Raw genomic sequence first — 23,331 nt, forward strand, 5'->3', positions numbered from 1 at the left:
ATTTTTAACAATCAAAAAATGGCTGAAGCCTGGCTTGAATTTCCAAAGCCTCGAACTTCTGAAATGGAATTATTTTCCCATTCTTAGAAAAGGCTCTAAAATTGCAATGAATATCTGTTCAGCTTCATTTGAAAAGCAAATAGATTCCATTGTTACTTTTTCATGTTTTTATGACAGGAACTTTGCTTGACCCAGACTGAACATGATTCTTCTTAACGAAGTCACACCAGAAAAATTAGCTAAACTGTGATTCTTCTCTCTTGAAACTGAATTCATCTCCTCTGATACAGGCACAGGAGTAGCTTGACAGCTTGCTCTAAATCCTTATTATTGTTATTTTTTATTATACAGAAATAAAGTGAATATATTGTATTAATTCATCTCTGATTACTCCTACTGACCAAAATTTCAATCATCCTTATACTTAAAAAAAAGAAGAGATAGTCAATGTTAAATTGAAAATGTTGGTAATAAGAAATTCACTTACTTTCAATAAAATGGTAGATATCAATTTTCACAAAATTTTCAGATTGATTCAAAATATTTCTCCTGTAACTATATCAATTCAGAGAAATATTGTTAGAGATATTTCTATTACTATGCTTTCTGAGATAAAAAAAAAATTCTATAGGCCGAGAGTTTGGCCTAGTGGTAGAGTGCTTACCTAGCATGCACAAAGACCCGAGTTCGATTCCTTGGTACCACATACATAGATTTAAAAAAAAAAGCTGGAAGTGGTGCTCAGGCTCAAGTGGTAGAGCTCTAGCCTTGAGAAAAGCCCAAGGACAGTGCTCATGCCCTGAGTTCAAGCTCCAGGACTGGCAAAAAAAAATTTTCTACAATCCAGACTTAAAAACATAAAATTAAAAATCTGATTTTATAGCCAAATGATTGTACACTACACTATTTTGTGTCATTTCTTGTAAATAAATGCAAATTTGATAAAAATCTAAGAAAATCAATCATCAAAACCTTTCTATTGTCAGTTATCATTAATATCATATACCTGATCACCAAGATTAGTTAAATATTTTCCTTAAATACATGAAACTGCTTAAGTCAAAACAGCATACATTGCCAAAGGAAGACAAAAGATGAAATAGAAAAATTTAGTCTAGAAATGTTATAAAAATTAGTTGAACTTTCCTAACCCTTAATCAGCATATAAAATAAAAATAATTTTCATTTGTATATTACACTTTATATTTAACTTGTATATCACATATTTTTAAGGCTTCTTAAAAGTGTATGCTTTTTACTTTTCAGTTATTATAGAAATCAAAACTCTTCCTCTAAGGTTTGTAACAAGAAATATAAATAAGAAAAGTTCACTTTTATCTCACCAGAAAAAACAATCGCTATTATACATTTTCGCAAAATTCTTAAATAGCAATGAAAATGTTACTTTCCTTTCCATTATTCATGGCAGATGACAAAAAGCCATTCCATGATTACTGTATTTGTCTTGCAGTTGTTCTAAGGAAATCACTAGATATAATCAATATTTATATATATTCCCAGTATTTGTTTTGTTTTGGCTTGGTTTTTTTTAATTAATTAATTAATTTATTTATTTTTTTTATTTTGCCAGTCTGGGCTTGAGTTCAGGGCCTTAGCATTGTCCTTGGACTTTCTCAAGGCTAGAGCTCTACCACTTGAACCTAAGCACCACTTCTAGCTTTTTTTTCTATGTATATGGTACCAAGGAATCGAACCCGGGTCTTCATGCATGCTAGGCAAGCACTCTACCACTAGGCCAAACTCCCGGCCCCTTGGCTTGGTTTTTATTGTTGGTCAGGGGGATTGAACTCGGACTCTGGGCATTGTTCCTGAGCTCTATTTGTTCAAAGTTAGTGCTCTATCATTTTGAACCACATTTCCATATTTCCAATATTTGTACATAAATTGTACCTACTTGTTGCACTTATTTCTTATTTAATAAATTTAGAATCTATTCCTAAGTCATAAGACAGTTTTGTACAATATAATTTTATAGGATACTTTAGTATCTAACTGCATTACATATTGAACCATCTACTGTAGAAAGTTTCCCAGAAATTCTGTTATAAATGATTTTGATAAACATCTTTGAAGTGTGTGTGTATGTGTGTGAGACAGAAAGCTAATTTACATTAGATAGCCCCTAATAAATACTAGTGAATTATTGTTACAGAGTTTCAATTTACTTTTTAATGCCAAAAATCTTTGAAAAATGACTAGACCTTAAATATTTGTTCCTAAAATCTTAGATTCAATTTATTTTTAAAATTTCCATAAGGGAGGAAGATAAATGGCTTTGTTTTGTCAACATTTAAGGCTCTTTCCATCCTGGAAAGAAAAGAAAAGAAAAGAAAAGGAGATTTAGTGGTAAGTCTTCCCTTTTAGTTAGAGTCAAAAATAAATCTCAAAGATGAAAACTGGGACATTCCAGTAAAAGAACTTAAAAATAGAATCTCACAATTGCACACCTGTGCATACTAATAAACATTAAATACATTCATTCAACTTCTTAAAAACCAAAAAGAAGATTCTGGGAACAATACCCAAACATGATTTTTTTAATCTTTAGTGTTTAGTTAGGTAGCTAGTGGCAGCTTCAATTACCCAACTGCTATTATGCAAATGAAATTGAAGCCAGAAGTCCTGCACCTGTGCTTGCCTCTAGATTTAATATTTCTAATGAGTTCTTAAATCCTCCTCTACAGACATGTATGTGACATTGCTCAACTCAGATTACAGCAGAGCAGGTGAACAGCTTTTCAGATGGAGACAATACGTTAAAGGAATTCCACAGGATATAGTAGACATAGGGTTTAAACACTGTCAGCTGCGAAGCAGACACAACAAAAGGACAACAAATCATTATGATGTTTGCACTATGTAGATGGTTGGCCCAGTGAAATTAAAATAATGAGAATCCCCAAGACAGGGCAGAATTCTTTGCAACCCTCCAAGCATTTTCCCCGTGGCAGGTTCTTCCTCCTTTCTTGGTAACCAACTTTCATGGAACTCTATCAGACCCTGTTGCCTTCAAATCTCTAAAGCTTTTATTAAATAAATGATATCTGTAACTCAAGTTTATTTGTAAACTATTTTACTCCATTCTTTTAATAACTAACACTTTGGATTTTTAAGTTATAAGATTAATAACGATTAGCATGGCCTTTACTATGCTATGAGGTTTGTGAGATTCAAGTAATTTATTATATGTGATTTGGTCATTGCAAATAAATGAGAACATAACAATCTTAGTTACCAATGAAAAGAATGAGTATTGGCTGGATTAGAAAATTATTTCAAGGCCAAATAAAAATTAAGGAAACGTTCCCTCATTTGTCATAATCAGCAGAAACTCTGGACTCTCCTAGCAGAGATTTACAATAGAACAAAACCAAGATACATAGGCCATATAGTATGACGCTAAATGAAAGGATCTCTAGGATATAGAAACAAAAGCCATATAATGAGCGATTGTTGTCCTTAACATACTATGTTATCTATCATCTCTTTTGCTGTTCCTTGGCTATCTCATATTGTTACAGTATTTCACCTTGTTATCTGATATATTGTTTATATGCGTATTTGGTTATTTGAAATCGGATAGGGAAGGGGGGAAAATAAGATGAGGGATGGGGGTAGGGGGAGGGAAATGGGGACCAAGAAATGAGTAAGGGTATCAATGTATGTGAAGTAATGCACCCTCTATCTGGTGAATATAATATAACCCTTCTATTAATTACAATAAAAATATACGAAAAAAGAAATGGAAATTTAAAAAATTAAGGAAACGCAAGAGACAGTCTTTACTTAATCAGACAATTTAAAAGCATGGACTTCCTAGATAAATGCGACTTTTCAATTCCACATATTGAAAACAAATTTTAAGTCAATAAGTTTACAGGGAATATTTCCCAAATTTAATACCATAGTCTGACAATTCCTCCCCAATATAGAATTCAAAGAATCCGAAGCAAGTACCGCCTTCTTTCCTATGATAATTTCCTCTTTTAAAAAATAGGAAAAATATTAAGATGTGACAAGGCATTCCAAAATAAGCAACTTTCCAAGACACTAAATATCCACCTGAGATTTGAGGACCTACAATAGTCTGCTTTTCCATGGCTCAAGCATAAGTAGAAACAAGGGGGAAAAAACAAAACAGAGAAACAACATCTCATCTGTATCTTTTTAAAAATATCTTTCCAGGCACTCTATCAGTAAATTCCTCCTACACGTAATTAATTTTTAAAAATGTTCACTATTTACAAAGGAGTCTGGGAAAGTATGTTTTTAAGCTGGATCACTGTCACCTTAAACCAAGGCACAGAATATTTTCAATGAGAAAGATATTTAATAGTATTAATAGGCCATTCCCAGGAACTTTTTATAGTCCAAGATAATCATGGTGGATTTTCTCTTTTTATTTCAGAGGATAACAAAGGGTATTGATTTAGCATAATTCTGAATTGGAATATTATATCTGATTCAACTGGTGTTGAGTGTTCTGAATGGTACTTAAAAGCAAATGTTTGAGCCCAAAACTAAGATACTGAAAATTAGTACATTTACGAGCAATTTGTCCCACACTTTTAATTACTTTAAGTTATATTACATATATTTAAAAGAAATTTATAAAGAAATGTGTTATGAATACATGATTAAATTGTTAAAACGTAAGGCATTTTAAATAATTTCAAATAATATATATTCCATTCATTTATATTTTGTAACAAATACATAAGAAAAATTTTGAGAGCAATCTTCATAATACAGCTGATCACATTTTTACCTTCTGATAATCAAGGTTTAATCCACTTTGTCCCCTTTTCCCTCTCCCTCTTCCCCTACTCTCTCTTCTTGCTGGTCCAGGAGCTTAAACTCAGGGGTTTAAGCTTGTACCACTACTTGGGTCCAGAAGCCAACGATTTACTTGAGCCATGCTTCCAGCATGGCTTTATGCTGATTATTTTGGAAATGGAATCTGTCAGATTTTTCTACCTGTGTAGTAAGGATTGTAGGTGGGAGACACGGGTTTAACTCGATCTCTTGCCTGGACAAAATTAGTATCTTAACTACCTTCCCAGTTTGCCATTTGCTTTTAATCCTAGCAGTCAGAATTACAAGGTGCAAATCATTTTGGGACAAGATATCTAGTGTAAGGAGAGAGGAAAATTTAAAAATGTATCAAAATCAATCCAGCTTTAGAAGCTGAGACATAAGCAGGAAATAAGGTTATAAAAATCAGTAAAACAGCAAGAAATTGACATACTGCTTAAAAACGTGGAAATCCACAGTCTTTCCATCCCCTTTCCCTTCCCCTTCAGATATGATGCTGCTAAATGAGTAGAAAGTATCTTTGTGGATGTGTAGGTGTGTGTATCTCCTACTAGAACAAAAATACCATTAAATAAAAGGACCAGAAAGAGCAGATATCCATGACACAAAACTTTAATTGTAAAAAAACTCCAGACCCTTTGTTTCTAGGCTTGAGTTATAAAGTAACAGGAAAACTGGGAAGTTGCTAGGTAACCATACATGTAGTTCAGTGCACTTATAAGACATAGACAACCTTGGTTTAACACCATTCACGGAATCCCTGCCTTCTTTTTTTCAGTTTTTTAAAAAGGTATTTGATTAGTAAATACTTGAAATAATTTTTCACGGCATTAAAAACCTCATTTTGTTATTTACATGGTATAGGTCAGTTTTAGAAAAATCCATTATAGCACTCAGAGAAATCTGTGTGTGTGTGTGTGTGTATCCATCCATGTATGCATGTATGCCAGTCCTGGATATTGAGCTCAAGGCCTAAGCACTGTTACTGAGCTATTTTGCTCAAGACTAGTGCTCTACCACTTGAGCCACAGCTCTACTTCTAGCATTTTGCTGGTTAGTTGGAAATAAAGTCTCATGGGAAAAAAAAAGTAAAGAAAAAAAAAGTGTCTCATGGACTTTCCTATTTGGGCTGACTTTGAAGTAAGATCCTCAGATCTCAGCCTTCTACTTAGCTAGAATTACAGTTGTGAGTCATAAGTGCTTGGCTCAGAGAAACCCTTTGAAACTTGAGAGCTTGCAGCAGATTTAGATTGACTCAGTTTGCTTGATTCAAAATCTTCCAATAATCAGCATTGTACATAGGAAAAAAATCTTTAGCATAATCTCCAAGTTTATTTTCTCCAGCTCCAACTCCCAACTCTGGGTAACTTTCTGCATCCTCCTCAGGCCTGTCGTTGACAAGTCCTTTCAGACCTCTGTTCATACCCTTCCTGCTGGAAACACACTTCTACCAGATACCTACACAGGTTTCTCATGCACTCAATGCCACTGATCACAGACATTCTCCATGAGCTTATCTAGAATGTCTCTTTTAGACACGTACTCACCTTCAGTTTTCTTCATAATTCTAATAATCGCCTGAAATTATATTATGCATTTGTTGGTGGACTGAACGCATTTATCCCACTGCCCTGTCTCATAAAATACAAACCTAACAACAAAATTGTATCTGTCTTCACATCTACTCCTATCACTTAGAAAAAAAAAATCTTGGCGTAATAATAGGTATCCATCCACTAAACATTTTTAACAAGTTCAAGTGGACATAGCCAATAATTTTTATACATGAAAAAGAACTACAATAGTAGGATAGGTATCCAGTAAACGTTTTTAACAAGTTCAAGTGGAGACATCCAATAATTTTTATACATGAAAAAAACTACAATAGAAATACAGAATTAAGTATATTGGTACTTAAGTATATTAATCAATGCAAAGCAAGTGTTTCCCAAGTAGAATATCTATAGAACTGATTTAAAAAGAAAAGCCCCAGCTGGGCGTGCTGGCTCATCCCTGTAATCCTAGCTACTCAGGAGGCTGAGATCTGAGGATCAAGGTTCAAAAGCCAGCTTGGAACAAACAAAAGGACCTGAGACTCTGATCTCCAGTTAACCCTTGGAAAATATTTATGTATTCTTTTGCCTGTCCTGGGGCTTTGAACTCAGGGCCTAGTCACTGTCCTTGAGTTTAGTTTGCTCACGGCTAGCCTTCTACCACTTGAGCTATGTCACCATTGCTGGCTTTTTCTGAATAGTTTATTGGTTATAAGAGTCTCACGGACCTTTTTTGCCTGGGTGGCTTTGAATTGTGATCCTCAGATCTCAGCCTTTTGAGTAGGTAGGATTACAGGTGTAAACTACCAGCACCCAGCTTTGGAAGACATTTTAAATCTAAACTATACTGCTTTAAAAAATTACAAAATAGAAGGGACATACCAGGCAAGAAGAGACATGAAACCAAAGTGTGGAAGTGAGATAGCTCTCATACAATTTCAGTGCAATGGAAACCATAGAAGTCTTTTAGTGTGAAGTAGTTAGAATCTTAATGGGTTGAAAGCTATGAGAAAAGACCTGGTGAGGGTGTGGCTTTCACTCACCAATTCTGACTTGGCAGACTCTGAACACTAAGAAGTCACATAAATGTTTTTTTTGTTTTTTGTTTTGGCTAGTCCTGGGGCTTGAACTCAGGGTCTGGGCAGTATCACTGGGCTTTCTCAAGGCTAGCACTCGACCACTGGGGCCACAGCACCAGTTCTGGCTTTTTCTATGTATGCAGTACCAAGGAATTGAATGCAGGACTTTGAATATGCTAGGCTATGCTCCCGGCCCAGTCACAGAAAGTTTTTGTAAAAGGAGGTTATATGATGAAGGTGGCATTTGATAACAATTAAGAAAGCCAACATTGTGTGGAAAGAGGTTCTAAATAACTCTTATTTTTTCCTATACTAATTTGTCATGAAAATTACTTCCAGTCTAGGTAATAGCTCTCAGTTTACAAGAACAAATGGTACTGCTGATACTAAAAATTCTTCCCAGCAAGTCTTCAGTGATTTTATGACAAGCAAGCATGTTGTGGCACTAGGAAGCATAAAGAGAAAGATGAGTTAACATGGCTTTGCTAATATTTTCTGAATATACTCAGCATGAAATATATATGCCATTAATTAATTATGTGACTGATCTCATTTTACCTCATAATTCTGGTTGAGATAGGTATTGGACAATGAAAATATAGTTCCCAAAAGCAAACGTACACACAGCTCCTGTCTTGATCTCATAATAACCATATGGAAAAAAATTAAAAACCTCAAAAATAAATTTTGTTGCTTAGTCATAACATTCTAAAATGTAAGTCATATATGTATATGCTGTTAGCCAAGCATTATTCATTGGGTAATTCAAATGCTAAAGGATGAACCACATTAAAATACATTACATCTGTGAGTGAAGGCAGAAAAACCAAACTCACTAAAAGCTGGTTCATTAAATAAGGGTTGTAGAGTCATCAGAGAAAGTGAGAGTTGATATGGGAGTCAAGTGGATGATTTTCACCCATGTAAAATACCTTGCTGGAAGCTGCTTTGAACAATTATGATACACTTTACCAAAATAAAAAAAGTTATAAAACATCCTGTTTTGGTACTTTCTGCTATTGATGCTAATACGTATTAAAGAGAACATTTAAATTAAACTAAACTCATTTTCAGTTTCACTTTTTCTTAAAGAGTGACTGAAACCTTAAAAAAGTCTGATTTCAATGAGTATTAAAAATACTCATTACTTAATAGGAAGGGAAAATGAGAACAGAGAGCTTGAGGAAATTTTAATATAGTCAAGACATATGAAAATGTAACACTAAAGCTTGTTGAGATTGGTTTGAGAACGGTGATGGGTACATAAGGAGAGCGATGGAGAGTAAGTTTGATAAAAATAACACTGTATATATATTCGGTTATTTGAAGTAGGATAGGGAAGGGGGGAAAACAAGATGAGAGGTGGGGATGGAGGGAGGGAAGTGGGGACCAAGACATGAGAAAGGGTATCAATGTTTGTAAAGAAATGAACCTTCTATCTGGTGAATATAATGTAACTCTTCTATTAATTACAATAAAAATATATGGAAGAAAAAGTACACTGTATGTATATATGGGCTCTCAAAATGAACTCCCCAATAACACTAACTGATGCCAATTAATTAATTAAAATACATGTAAAAGTGTATTAACTTAAACATAAAGGGCACTTATAATAGGAGAAAAGTAAATCCATTCTTGTATGCATGCATGTCAACTTTTAAATTTGTTTTTTTTTAATTAGAGTCATAGAATGTATAACTCTTAAACTAAAATAAAGCAATACTGTAAGTTAAAATGAATAAGATGAATATTTTTAACAAATTTTAATTTATTTTTATTAACTTAATTTTACTTTATTAATTTATTTACAAATTTGATAATATAGGATTGTATCAATATTAAAAATACTCATTAAAATCATTCACTCTTTAAAAAAGATACTTAAAATGAGTTAGTTTAAATTTGCTCTTTAATATGTATTAGCATAAATAGCAGAGACTATGTCCATACTCTAGAAATTTATGATTTTAACTTAGTATGTCTTAGTAAAATTTACATGAAACATTTTTTATCTGAGTAGTGAAAACAATAGTATCCCTAAAGGAATAAAGAATTGTTGAATTTCTGTTCTTTCTTATATGACCAATCTTCCACTTCGTAGGCCAAAATATACTATTCCAAGTGAATACATTTTCTTAACTTCTTGGTTAGAATGTACTGAGAGTTATATTGCTGTTGAAGTTAGCTGTTTCAATACAGTCTTCAAAAACCTATGACCATACGCCTGAATGCAGGAGCTGTGAGATATGCAATTGCTAAATAAGGCATGCATATACTGCTTTCATCTTAGAAATAGTTGATGAAAGTCTTACTGAAATGATCTATATCTTCTATATGACTAATTTCTTGAATTAACTCTCAGATCAGTCATTAATTCATTAAGATCAAAGAAAATTAAATTCCTGTTATGTGGCAAGCTATATGTTACATGTTGAGACCAAAGCACTCATCCAGTCCTTGCTTTCATACAGCATGTCTAGGAAATGGGAAAGATCTGAAGTCCTATAATTCTAAAAGGAAGAACATGTCATAATGAGAGTTTATATCCAAAAAGATCAGAAAAGTTCCCTGAGGTAAGCTGAATGAACTAGAAGGGTAAGATCTCACCGAGAACGATCTTAGTGGCAGGAGAAGGCAAATGTGTAAGGGAAGCCAAGAGGGGGAAATCAGCAAAGAGAATGAATCCAAGTCATACCTCTCTCAGAGTCTCACACTGATGCTTGGACTGGTCTATTGTTTAGCTAGTAAAGGTTGGGGTTGGGATGTGAGGAGATTTAATAATAATAGAGTCTTCTATTCTCCTCAGCTGAGAAGTTTGGCTGTAATATATCTTCAGCACCCCAGGCTTCCTAAGACTGTCTTTCTCTCTTTTGCCTCCAGCCCTATTGCAGAACACTCATGTGTTCTCTAACATTTTGCTTAACACTTTATGTATGCCAGAGTCCTTTAAAAAAAATCAAATCTGGCCGGGAGTTTGGCCTAGTGGTAGAGTGCTTGCCTAGCATGCACAAAGACCCTGGTTCAATTCCTCGGTACGGCATACATAGAAAAAAAAAGCCGGAAGTGGTGATGAGGCTCAAGTGGTAGAGCTCTAGCCTTGAGAAAGTCCAAGGACAGTGCTCAGGCCCTGAGCTCAAGCCCAGAACTGGCAAAAAAAAAATTAAATCTGAAGTTTAAAATTTTCAAATTTCACCTAGTCTCTGTCAACTGCTTGCTGTTTCCCCTTACCTTGCTTTCCCTACCCATATCTTCTGACATAAACCTGTTTTGTTTTAGATTTATGGAGATTCAAGTATGGGATATGTCTGGTTCACCATCATCTGCTGTTTCCAAATAGCTGTTTCAGATTTGACACAGTTAAATGTATTTTCCTAGACCAAGAAGGCAGGAAGATGTCAAAAGCCCTTTCTTCTCCTTTCCCTCTTCTTCTCTTTCCCCATCTTGCTCTCCTGCTCCTGCTCCCATTCTTGCTTCCTTCATTCCTTCTTCTCCCTTCCCTTCTTTTTCCTTCTCTCCCTCCCACCCCTTTCTCTAGTTAATGTCAAATTCATAGCATTATTGATAAGTAGATACTCAATCAATTGAGTCATGATCTTAGCCCACCAAGGTCTGTTTTTAACTATATTTGTATTTTCTTTCAGTAACTGTACAAAGGGATTACCAATTAACAAATTAATTTATAATACAACTTATTTGACCTATCCATATCACTCCATCATTTCCTCCCTTTCCTCCTAACCCATCCTCTCCCTTCAGTGTTCTTTGTATTATAGGACACACATTAAGTACATTCTATCTCCACTCCTACAAAATTCTTCCCTATCCTGTGGGTCCATTACAATATTCACTAACTGCTGTTTTAACATAATGTGAATAATATAATTCAGTACTCACAACTCATAATTACACTAAGCAAGTAACCCAGACTCAAAAACACATAGGCTGCACTGTCTCCCTCATTTGTAATAATTACAATGTGCCTATAAATCAACTAAATCCAATGGACAGTAAAAGACTATTATACTTGGACATGATTAATTAAACAGCAGTTTAAACATTCATGTGGTGAGAACGAAGGAGCATATTCTTGGGAGATGATCGAAATGGCTCAATAGCTATGTGCATATGATCATATAAAATGATGCTTATTGAAATGAACTCAAAGATATAGAGCAAGCAATTTTTAACTGTACAGTTCGTGGTTCTGTTTTTTCTTTCCTTTATCCTTCTGTTTACTACCTTCTGTAGCTTTTTAAAAAAAAAATTCTGTGCCCTCTGTCTTATAAAAGTTTATCTGAAATAGGGAGGGAAAGGAGAAATATAGAAATGGTGGCACAAAGAATGAACCAATTCAGGAGTGATACTCACTAGACACTATTGTGCAAATGATGTATACAACTTGAGGGGCAGAGGATCAGGAGGGAAAAAACATGGAGACTTAAGGGGGGGTGACACTGTTCAAAATAAATGTAGTCATTACCTGACATATGTAAATGCAGCCCCTCTGTACATCACGTTTACAATATAATTTTTTAAAATCTAAAAAATAAAGGAACTCATAATGAGGCTCATGATGTAGCCTGACTTGCTTTTGCAATATGTTTTTGTAGTACTCAGAATTAAAACCAGAGCTGCTTCTTCTTTCCTTCTTTGTCTCTGTCTCTCTCTCTGTCTCTCTGTCTCTCTGTCTCTCTCTCTCTCTCTCTCTCTCTCTCTCTCTCTCCCTCTCTCTCTCTCTCTCTCTTTCCCTCTCTCCCTTCCTTCCTTCCTTCCTTCCTTTCTTTCTTTTTTGTCAGTCATGGGGCTTGAACTCTGGGCTTGGGCATTATCCCTGGAGCTACCGCCCTACCCACTGAGCAACAGCCCCACTTCCCATTTTCTCATGATTGATTGGAAATAAGAGTCTCTTGGACTTTAGTGCCCAGGCTGGCTTTAAATAGCAATCCTTAGGTCTTAGTTTCCTGAGTAGCTAGGATTACAGGTGTGAACCACCGAGCCCGGCTAATCCAAAGCTTTCTGGATTGTATATACTAGACAGCCATGCTACCACTGAGCTACTTCCCCACTGGCTTTTTGCACTTACAATATGAAACATTGATTTATGAACCCAAGAGTGGAGGGCAGTTGTGTGATAGTGTTGACATATGTTTGGATATGGTCAATTAAACTCCCTATATTTTGTAGCACTAGTCTGTTCTTAAGCCTGGCTTACAACCAAACCACTACCTCCATCTGCACTGAGGTTGGAGACCTCTTGAACATAAATTTACCCCCATTTCCCTTACATTACATTATTTCTCATCATTTTGGGCCAATTCCAGGCTGTCATCATATGTTTTTAAAATTCTAATTCACACATGTTCATTATCCTTCCAAGCTGTAAGTCACTGTACTTTTATTTGCTCAATGAGCATTGATAGAGTGCTTTCTATGTTCTAGTAACTATGCTAAGCCATGAAATCACAGAAATGAATGAAAAAAATCAGTTTATATTTAGTCACCAGCATCCATGAAAGTTTTGACTTTGTACAGTCAGCACTTACTTCTGTGATCCTAAAGTCTACATGTTCTATGGCTCTGTCTCCATTCCCAAGTGCACATCTTAGTATGTGCTCTTCCTTCTCCTGCCATATCCTCCTGTGCAAAATACTACTCATTTCAAGTCCTAGTTTTTTGTTCATTTGGTTGAGTGGTTTTGTTCTCTTTCAGCCAGGCCTTGGTTTGGGCATTGTCCCCTCAGCTCTTTTGCTCAAGGCTAGTGCTCTATCACTTTGAGCCACAAAGCCACTTCCAGTTTTCTGGTGGTTAATTGGAGACAAGAGTCTCATGGGCTTTTCTGCCCCAGGTGACTTTCAACTATGATCTTCTGATCTCTGCCTCCAGAGTTGCTAGGATTACAGGTGTGAGCCACCAACTCCCAGCTCCAGTCCTAGATTTAATGGCAATCCAGGTTATGAGTGATCAATCTGGGGCACTCTGAGGGCCCCATGTTCCCATTCAGTTAGACAGCCATCCAAAGCTAGCAATGCCTCAGTCATTCTGTTTCTGACATGCTCTCCACGTCACCTAACATATAGGTGTTTTTGTTTCCTCATCATTGGATTCCTACCTCTACACTATTCCATAATTTTCATCTGACCAAGATTTTCAGTGCTCTTTCCACAGAGAGCTGTGTGCTCCAAACCAGAAATCAAAGTTCATAAAGAAATTAAGTGGCCCACATTCCGAACAGCTATTTCTTCTACAATTCCAACTCAATTAACCTTAGTTTTCTCAAAGAGAACTAACGAGAGAAATGTTTTTTTCTCATTCCCTTTCTGCAAAAAACAGAATAGAGATTAGCACTGTTCTTAATTTTCAATAGTATCTTTGGATTTGATGCATGTAGATTTCCACAAGCACTACTGATCTTCAGTGATTTATGTAACATCCATCCTCCCACCTTTTCCTCCTTGCTGTTTATCTACCAATCACTGTCATTCTCCTAATCTCTTCTTCTGAGGTTTTTGTTTTCAGCGTTGGTTTGTATACAATGCTACCATAAACCTGGTGCCTTCACTTCATATAATCATACTTGAATTAACCTGCTCCTTTGCTTCCTCACTTTGTGAAAACAATTTTTCTGCTATTTTACCAACGGTCTCTAACATCTGTGCCAGTGGCTCTTGCCTGTAATTTTAGCTGCTCAGGAAGCTGTGATTAGAAGATGAAAGTTCAAAGCCTGACCAGGAAAGTCCATGACATTCTTTTTTTTGGCCAGTCCTGGGGACTGAACTCAGGGCCTGAGCACTGTCCTTGGGCTTTCCTCAAGTTTAGTGCTCTACCACTTGAGCCATAGCATCAGTTCTGGCTTTTCTATATATGTGGTACCGAAACATGGAACCCAGGTCTTCGTGCATGCTAGGCAAGTACTCTACTACTAGGACAAACTCCCAGCTACAAGTTCATGACATTCTTATCTCCCATAAACCTCTAAAAAAAAACTGGAAGTGGAGCACTGGCTCATGTGGTAGAGAGCCAGCATTGAATGAAAAAGCTAAGGAATAGGCTCCCAGGACCTATGTTCAAGGCCTGCGACCATCACACACACACACACACACACACACACACACACACACACACACACACACACACGTGCAGTTTGTAATACAAAACATTTCAAAGATTTAAGCTCCCTGTATATCCTTGATATTAGGCCACTGTTTGATATATAATTTACAAAAAATACTCTCCCATTCTGTAGGCTGATTTATTTTTAGCTTATTAGCTATGTTCTTTACCATGCAGAAACTTTTTAATTGGATACAGTTCCATTTATCAAGCCTTTCTTCGATTCACTGTGCTTTTGAATCTTTACTCAAAAAGTTCCTCTCCATGCCAAGAAGTCCTAATAGTTCTCTTACTCCTTCTTACCCCTCTGCTGGAAGTCACACTAGATACTAAGAATATGTGATGAAAACAATTACATTGTAGATAGTAAGTAATTTTATGTTTGTCTTTAGTATTATAAAATTATCAATATTAATAAAAGAAATTTAGTTCAAGAAATGTGCTACTATTAATCTATCTTTTTCTATTTCATAGGTATATCCTGGGGTGAGTTTAGTCCATTATTGTTTTTTATACTGTACATCAAGAAAACTGGTATCATCAAATTAAACTTAAAAATCAAACAGCTCATTCTTTGAAATCATATTAAAATGTTTGCTTTTTACCTACTTGAGCAATTTTGTGACAGTTACTGAACTCTGATATGGTCATGCTTTTATCTTCATGAGAAATATTTGTTTCAAAGGGAGAGGAAGGTCATTCTCTTTCTAAATGACTAGAATCTATTCAAGAGGTAAATGAAACCAATAGAGAGGATTAACAAAGGTGAAGAAAATGTGGTTAGTAATGACAAGAAGATATATAAAGCTTAAGTCTTTGATGTGATGACAGCTATATCTTCAAGAGACTATTGGGCTTTAAACAACCACTTTAATTTGGTGATGGCTTGCCTACTTTTATGCCAGCAACTCTTCCTATTGACTAAAAGAACTAAAGATTTAACACTGTGACCTAGTCTATTGTTGAGCTTTTCTTGTTCTCATCATGTTATTATAGGCACTTAAAGCTTATTGTAATTATCGGCTACCTCTTAGTTAAATAAATTTAGGTGTTATTAAATTCCTGAAAGATTAATAACATGATCAAAGGGCAGAGCCCAGCTCTTAAAATGTATTTCTCAAACTATGGTTTCCAATAATAGCTTGGAAAGTTCATGGCCTGCAGTCAACTCAATCACTTCTCTTCTCTATTTTTTGTTAGGCTGAAATTACAAGCCATTTTTCTGATCAGGAAAGGAATTTGTAATACATCAGGGGAAAACAAAAAAACAGTACTTAGGAACTTTATAATGTGGTTGGAAAGCTATTAATAATAATTCTATAGGACAAATTCTTTGCAACATGGTTCATCACAAGAAGTTCAATTATCTAATATTGTCCTGTTGTCTCTTTTCCTCTCTGTCCTTCATTTTGTTGATACAGAGTCTCACTACATAGCCCAGGAAGGAGGGAATGTAACTCATGGTCCTTTCTACTCCAGAGTGTTGGGATTAAAGGAGTCTTCCACAAAGCCTGTTGTTTCCTCCTTCATTTTGAAAATACCTATGTGTTGAAGACTCTTACTTAACATCTTATGTGGGGGTGATTTAAAACTTTTTGTATGCATCTATATTTTATTTAATCTAATAAATTTGGATAGTAATGATTAGAGAAGACATGAGTAAGAATTTTATAAGTTTCTGTTGTTTGAGTGGGAAAAAGGCCACTAACTATCATCATTCACAGTATTTCTTTAAAGAGTTAATAAAACCATTTATTATTGTTACAAATAAAAGGTGCCTTCAGAATAGCTGACCTTGTGCTACTTCTAAAGACGCAGAGTTTACTTGGGGATAAAATTGCCTAACACAAGTCTAGCCTCCAAACTTTTTTTCTTTGCTGAAAGAACCCAATTCATTATGCATTGCACAAATTAAAATAAAAAGAGGGAAAAAGCCAGACTACATTATACAATCTACATAAGATGTGCTAGAATGAAATACTTGTTTTCTTTACTACATATGGTCTGAAAAAATATTTATAGGAACACATCATAAAGCAAACCAGTAGGGATGATAAGCCACAAGAACTGATGCTGGTTTTGATTGGATGCAAATTTTTACAACTACTTGTGGTACACAGCTGCAGCTTCAACCATTCTAGATGTTTTTCTTTCTATTATTAGATTGTAACAGCACTTCACATGCATATTCCTTAGGTAGGATACGTGTATGCTTAATAAAAACAGTTTTGAGAGTAAAAGTGAGTGCTATGAATCATTTTTCATTGGGAAATGGAATACCAATTTTTTGGGGGGAGGAAACTGATAAATTGAGATTATCTAAACCGAATTAAATTCATGTAGTCCTCTCTAAGAACATACATCTCTTTCACACATTTTTGTTTAAATTGGAATTCAACCAAAATAAGACTTGAAGTGAATTTAGACTACAATTGGTAAAATTCTTGATCTACTATTTGTTTTATAGTTTCAATAAAATTACATATAAAATATTATTCCATTTATTTAGTCATTATGAATATAGATAGAAATTCAGAAGCAGAAAATATTGAAAATGTTAAATACAAGATTACATTTAATTGTAGTTAATCTTATAGAGGGAAGTATAAATCCTTGTTTCCCTTGAAACTGTTATTGACAGTCTTTAATAGTTAAATAATATTTTTAGTGATCAAATACATTTCAGTATATCTTTTTGGTCTTGGCAGCCAGAGATACTTTTTACACTACAGCTCTAGTATAGATTCTCTGAGGCTGGACCACAGAAGTAACCAAAGGCACTTATACCAAGTTTATATTACAACTACAGCAGCTGTTTAAAATTATTTATTTAAATACAGTGTCCTATCTGCTTCCCCCTAATATAGTTCTACTTATGAGGTCAGGTTCCACAAGCTTTTCAAAGGAACTGTGGGAATTTCTTTGGCCTGCCTGTCCCAGAGAGAGACAGTGACACACCTCTTCAAGAGAAGGTTCAGATGTCCTGGTCCAGCTCTGATTTTATTAACAGGTATAGAGGTACTGGCATCTTGTGTGCATTCTCTGGTCAGGCTCACTCTTGGCCAAGGATTACTGTGGCTACACCCAGTGCATATGTCTATGTCAGCAGAACTGAGAATGCAGAATTTGTATCGGAGAAGTTTTGAAAATCTCTATATTTGTTACCAAGCCACATTTGAAATTTCCTCAAATTAAGCTAGTATTTAAAAATACTCACTGCTGAGGGAAATGACCCAAAATGGTCAAAATGAAGTAGATGGATCTTTGTCTCATGAATTTACATGGATGCATTTAGGACCGCCATAGATTTGGGTATGTATCCCACAACACACCGTGATGGTGGTAGCACTTTGAGGAAGTGGTGGAACTCTCAAAAGATGGGCCTTGGAGGACTCTTAGGTCACCAGAGGTGTGCCACCAATGAGCTATGGGACACTTGTTCTCTCTCCTTTCCTCCTCCTTTTATCCCTCCCCCCTCCCTCTCTTTCTCTCTCTTCTTTTTCTCCCTTCCTCCTTCCTTCTCTCTCTCTCTCTCTCTCTCTCTCTCTCTCTCTCTCTCTCTCTCTCTCTCTCTCTCTCTCTCTCTCTCTCTCTCACACACACACACACACACCTGCCATTTCTGTCTGTCATCCTCTCCATAAGCCACAATAACACCCATCTCTCCTTCCGATTTTGTATGTTGAAGTCACAGCTAGGTAAATATTTTCTCTTCATAGTGTTAGCTGCTTCAGATATTTTCATATGGTGACTGCCTAACATAGGCACCTATCATTTTATTTTATTTTTTTAACTTCATTTTATTGTCAGGGTGATATACAGAGGAGTTACAGTTATATTCACAGGCAGTGAGCACATTTCTTGTTGGACATTTTTACCCCCTCCTATGCTTTTCTCCTACATTCCTTCGCCCACCCCTCATCAAGTTGTAGAGTTCATTTCCAACATATTGTCTTCCAACATATTATCACTATTACATTGGCTCACTCTTTGCCCTTTGTCTCACTATTTTGTAGTTTCCCTTCCCTGTCCTAATTCAAATCAACACATATACAATATACCAATATCAAAATCAGATACAGTGAACTTTTTCTAATGTACTATGTGAAGTTTATTTTTCTTTTGTTTTCCCCCTATGATTTATTCCCTGTTGTCACCCATCATTTCCTAAACCTAAAAAGTACAATGTATAAAGAACACCCAATTTGTTGTCACAAAATTATCCAATACAAGTAATGGTTTTGGTATTGTTGAGAAAATAAACAGTAATGCTATGTGAAATGAATAAAAATTCTTACATAAAAACTTTGCTCTTTACCTTCCATAGTCTCTTTTCATTTTCACATCATAGATTTTCCACTAAATGTTAGTACTGAGATTATCCATTCCATGCTTTAAAGTCTGTGTGATTCCAAAAAGTGTCCTTAACTCTCCAACTATTCCTATCCACTAATAACAAAAATGTGCAATTCCAGTATCCACTACTCAAAGGAACGGTAAGTGTTTTTCATCAGGGGAGGGAATGCTACTAATCAGTTACACTCTAGTGAGTGTGTGTTTTGGAGGTAGAGGATATTACTAGTTATCTGAAAAAGAGTGGTGTGAAATTGATGGGAAAAGTAGGATGGGCAAAGGAGTAAGAAATAGTTATCTGACAGCTGTAGGAGAAGATAGACACAAAGAAAAATGGGGACCAAGACATGAGAAAGGGTATCAATGTATGTGAAGTAATGCACCTTCCATCTGGCGAATGTAATGTAACCCTTCTATTAATTACAATAAAAATATTTGGAAAAAAAGAAATTACTGCCATGAACACACATACCCTTGTAATACAAACTGAAAGCACTTAGTTCTAACAAAGAAAAGCATACAGAAACACATAGGATAGTATAAAAAAAAAACAAATGTCAATGGCTCTATCATTTTTTTGTCTATGTCAATGAAGATATTATAGAAAATCTCAGTTCTGCTTCTTGGATGAATACAGACAAGAAACAAGATCAGAAACAGATTATGAGGAAAGCAAATACTGCATAGATGTGATTGTTTAGCTATGTTCTTTATAAATGTCTCTGTGTATATCTGACTTTAATCCTCACATGAACTTTATGAAGTTGTGACTAGGATAATTTGCTCCAGAAATGAGGAAAATAACATAAGAAGGTTAAAAAAATCATACAAATCATTCACATAGCCAACAGGTCAAAGTTCTAGTCAGCGTGTCTGGATACTAACCACTATGATCCTGTATGTGTGAGTATGCGGGCAGGAAGGGGCCTGTGAGGAAGACAGAGTTACAGCCTACTGGCATTTATGTCTACAATTTATTTTCCAAGTTCATACTTCATAAACTGTAACTTCAAGTGCTCCATGACTGAATGTAAGAAACATGTTAATTACTTTGAGGATTTACTTGATTTAAGTATTTAACTTCTTTAAAGTACATGAAGTACAAACCAACCAATATTGCATTTTATTTGCACTAGCTGGCTTTTGGCATCAGTTTAAATGCTAGATTGTGTTAGAATATGAATTTGGCCTTTCTTCTGGGCTTACTCTGCCATGTAGCTTGCTGTTACAGTAGTTGTCGAGAGCTAAATATTTGTGACTGTATTTAGTTTAGAAAATCTGTTCTTGTACAAGAACTTTGAAGCTATATGCTAAAGATTCCTAGCATCTGGTTCCTGTTTACAATTGCAGTCTTCCAAGTCATATTTATGAGAAACAAAACGAAGTCAATTGAATGTTTACAGAGTTGTTTTAACTAATAGACAATCTGCGTGGTGCAAAAATGACCATGTCAAAAACATATATGCATTATAAAATATTTCAAACTTCCTATTTTAAAATATGTTAATAAATGTGGAAATAGGTGTTTCAAAACAACAAATCCTGAACCTGTTTTACAACTCTAATCACTCCAAAATAAAAATCAAAACAGAAAAGGTTCTTCTTGAATTTAACATGATCAGTTAGAGAATAGTGAGTTTGTGATAGCTCAGCATTTATATTGCTTTAAGTATACAAATTCCTCAATCTTTGTAAGACTCTCATCAATGTAGTTCTTATTATCATTATGCTTCAGATGACTACAGGTGGCAAGAAAATAAGCAATTTCCATGACGCCTACACTGCTGGCAAGTTAAAGAGCTGATAATTTGACCCCCAGGAAAATAGTTTCCTGAACTTCACATGTAAAACTTTTCCTCCATCTTTTATTATTAATGACTTGTCAGTTTCTCAGATATCTCACATCCATTATTTCATGTTTTGCTAAAAATATCTGGTAATTATGTCCTCAGATCTAAAATATGAGCATTACCATTTACAGCTGTTTAAAACACGAGTTCTCTCTATGCACCGGTTCATTAATTTTTTTTTCAGAAGATAAGTCCACAGACAGCTCTGTGGCTCATGCCTATAATCCTAGCTACTCAGGAGGCTGAGATCTGAAGATCAAGGTTCAAAGCCAGACTGGGCACAAAAGGACTTGAGACTCTTGTCACCAATTAAACTCTAGAAAATGGCAAGTGGGGCTTGGCTCAAGGGTAAGGCCTTAGCCTTGAGCTGAAGAGCTCAAGGACAGCGCCCAGGCCAAGTTCAAGCCCCATGACCACCCCCCAAAAAAAAGATAGGTACACAATTTTTTCTCATTTAAAACACTTTTTTAGTACAGTATATTTTGTCATCCTTTCCAACTTTATCCAACCTCGCACACACTTGGATATCCATTAGGGAGGTGGATTCTGCTTCCTGATAAGGAAGTGATATATATAATATTCCATTAGATAAATAAAATTTAGGATTATTTCTATAAATTCATATGTTTCTTAAATGTAAAATTAAGTTGAATTTACTTATCAATTTCCTTATTATGTAAGTACAAATAAAGTAAAGAAAGTATTCCTCCTCTAAGGTTGTACTTAATATTTATTTCAGTCCAATTTCACACAAAAGTATTAGAAGTAGGTACAAACAATTTAATTTGTCCAATTGGTGGAAACATTTAAGAGAGGGTAGCACTGATTTTAAAATCTATTTTAAAAACGTTAGTAATTTCTGAAATACCAATGACAAACATGAATTTAGACAATTTTCATTTCAAAATTTAACCTTGCTGCAAGGATTTCTATAATGACCTGAACAGACTGTAGCATTCACATAATCACATGTTAATGTAATCATAAAGAAAAATGGACCTACTATTTTATGCTTGATTTAACTATAGTTATTGCACATATCATTAAAAGATATAAAGAGTCTCTTTTGTCAGCGTTTACATTATGTGCTGTGTCCAGAGTCATTAGCTTTAGAAAATGCCATGGGATAGTTTCTTTGAAGAGTTTGGTTTTTAATAAATTTCAAGGAAAAGCAATAGCCTCTAAGTGCCTACAGTGGCCAAATTCACAATCAAACTGTGGCCATTGTCTTCATCTTTAATAACTACTGACTTCTAAAGTGAGTTGCTTTGCACCAGTCATATTCACTTCAGTACAAACCAAAAAAAAACGTGAAAAAGTGGTTTAGAATACTTCAATAAAATATAATTATATTAAATCTTTGATTTTATGTCCTACTAGAAAAGATTAGCTGAATTAAAATATAGTTATTTTCTGTAATATGGTAAATTTCATCTACAAACAAGCATTCAATATAGATATATTTGCTTCAAAAAATACCTTCTGTATTTCAGTTCAATGAAAAAACTCTTACCATCTACATATGCCATCTGTTTTCTATGATTCCCTCTCCTCATGCTTCCATATATACTCACATGCTGTATCTTCATAATTACTTTATGAGGTAGGTAAGTAATCTTAATAAATATTTTTTTGGTCAGCCATGGGGCTTGAACTCTGGGCTTGGGCACTGTTCCTGAGCTCTTCAGCTCAAGGTTATTGCCCCCTTGGAGCCACAGCGACATTTCATATTTTAATTGGAGATAAGAGTCTCACAGACTTTTGTGCCCAGGCTGGCTTTGAATCATGATCCTCAGATATCAGCCTCCTCAGCTAGGATTACCGGTGTGAGCCACTGTGCCCAGCAATAAATAATCTTAATATAGACAAAGAAATCCACAAACAGGTAGTAGATTATGAAAATCACATAGAGGTAGAACTTAAACTCTGATGTATAATTAAAATTAATGAATAAACAAGAACTTGAAAATATTTAACAAGGTGGTGTGAGAAGGAGATTTGTAGAATAGAGCTCTCCTTTCCTTAGTTAAATTTACAGAAAAGGATGAAAATGTGAAAATCCACCATATCACAAAATTATTTCAGTTCTGTGAATATTATGTCAGTTCTACAGGCTATAAAATGACCTGTAACAGTAAAAACCTAGATCATTCATTTTTCCTTACTGTCCAGTTTTAAAGTATGTTCCGTGATGTGACCTCAGTAATTAAAGGCATGTAGATAGAAGAAGTTATATTTAGTTTTGTAAGAAAATTAAACAAGGATAGAGATTGATGTAGATGGCTTTTTCTATGCCAAGATGAAATATTGGTTCTTATGCTTAATTAAATATTCATAATAAATTATTTAAATATTCCTGGTAACAGCATTTAGTCAGAGTTGAACACCTCTGACACATATATGAATAAGAAATTGTTTAAATATTCCTGGTAACAACATTTAGTCAGAGTTGAACATCTACCTCTGACACACATATGAATAAGACTCCCTCTGCTACCTACTCACAATTACAAAATACTATGAACAGCTCCATTCCATCAAGAAATT

General features: G+C 35.0%; 1 protein-coding gene across 1 annotated transcript in view; it reads right to left on the bottom strand.

The window, feature by feature from the left end:
• The window catches only part of Cfap299 (cilia and flagella associated protein 299), a 488,707-nt gene that overhangs the window by 348,149 nt on the left and 117,227 nt on the right, over positions 1 to 23,331 (bottom strand). The window lies entirely within an intron of this gene.

The sequence above is a fragment of the Megascapheus bottae genome, chromosome 13 (genome assembly GCF_031878675.1).
Source record: "Megascapheus bottae isolate mThoBot1 chromosome 13, mThoBot2.hap1, whole genome shotgun sequence".
Lineage (NCBI taxonomy): Eukaryota > Metazoa > Chordata > Mammalia > Rodentia > Geomyidae > Megascapheus > Megascapheus bottae.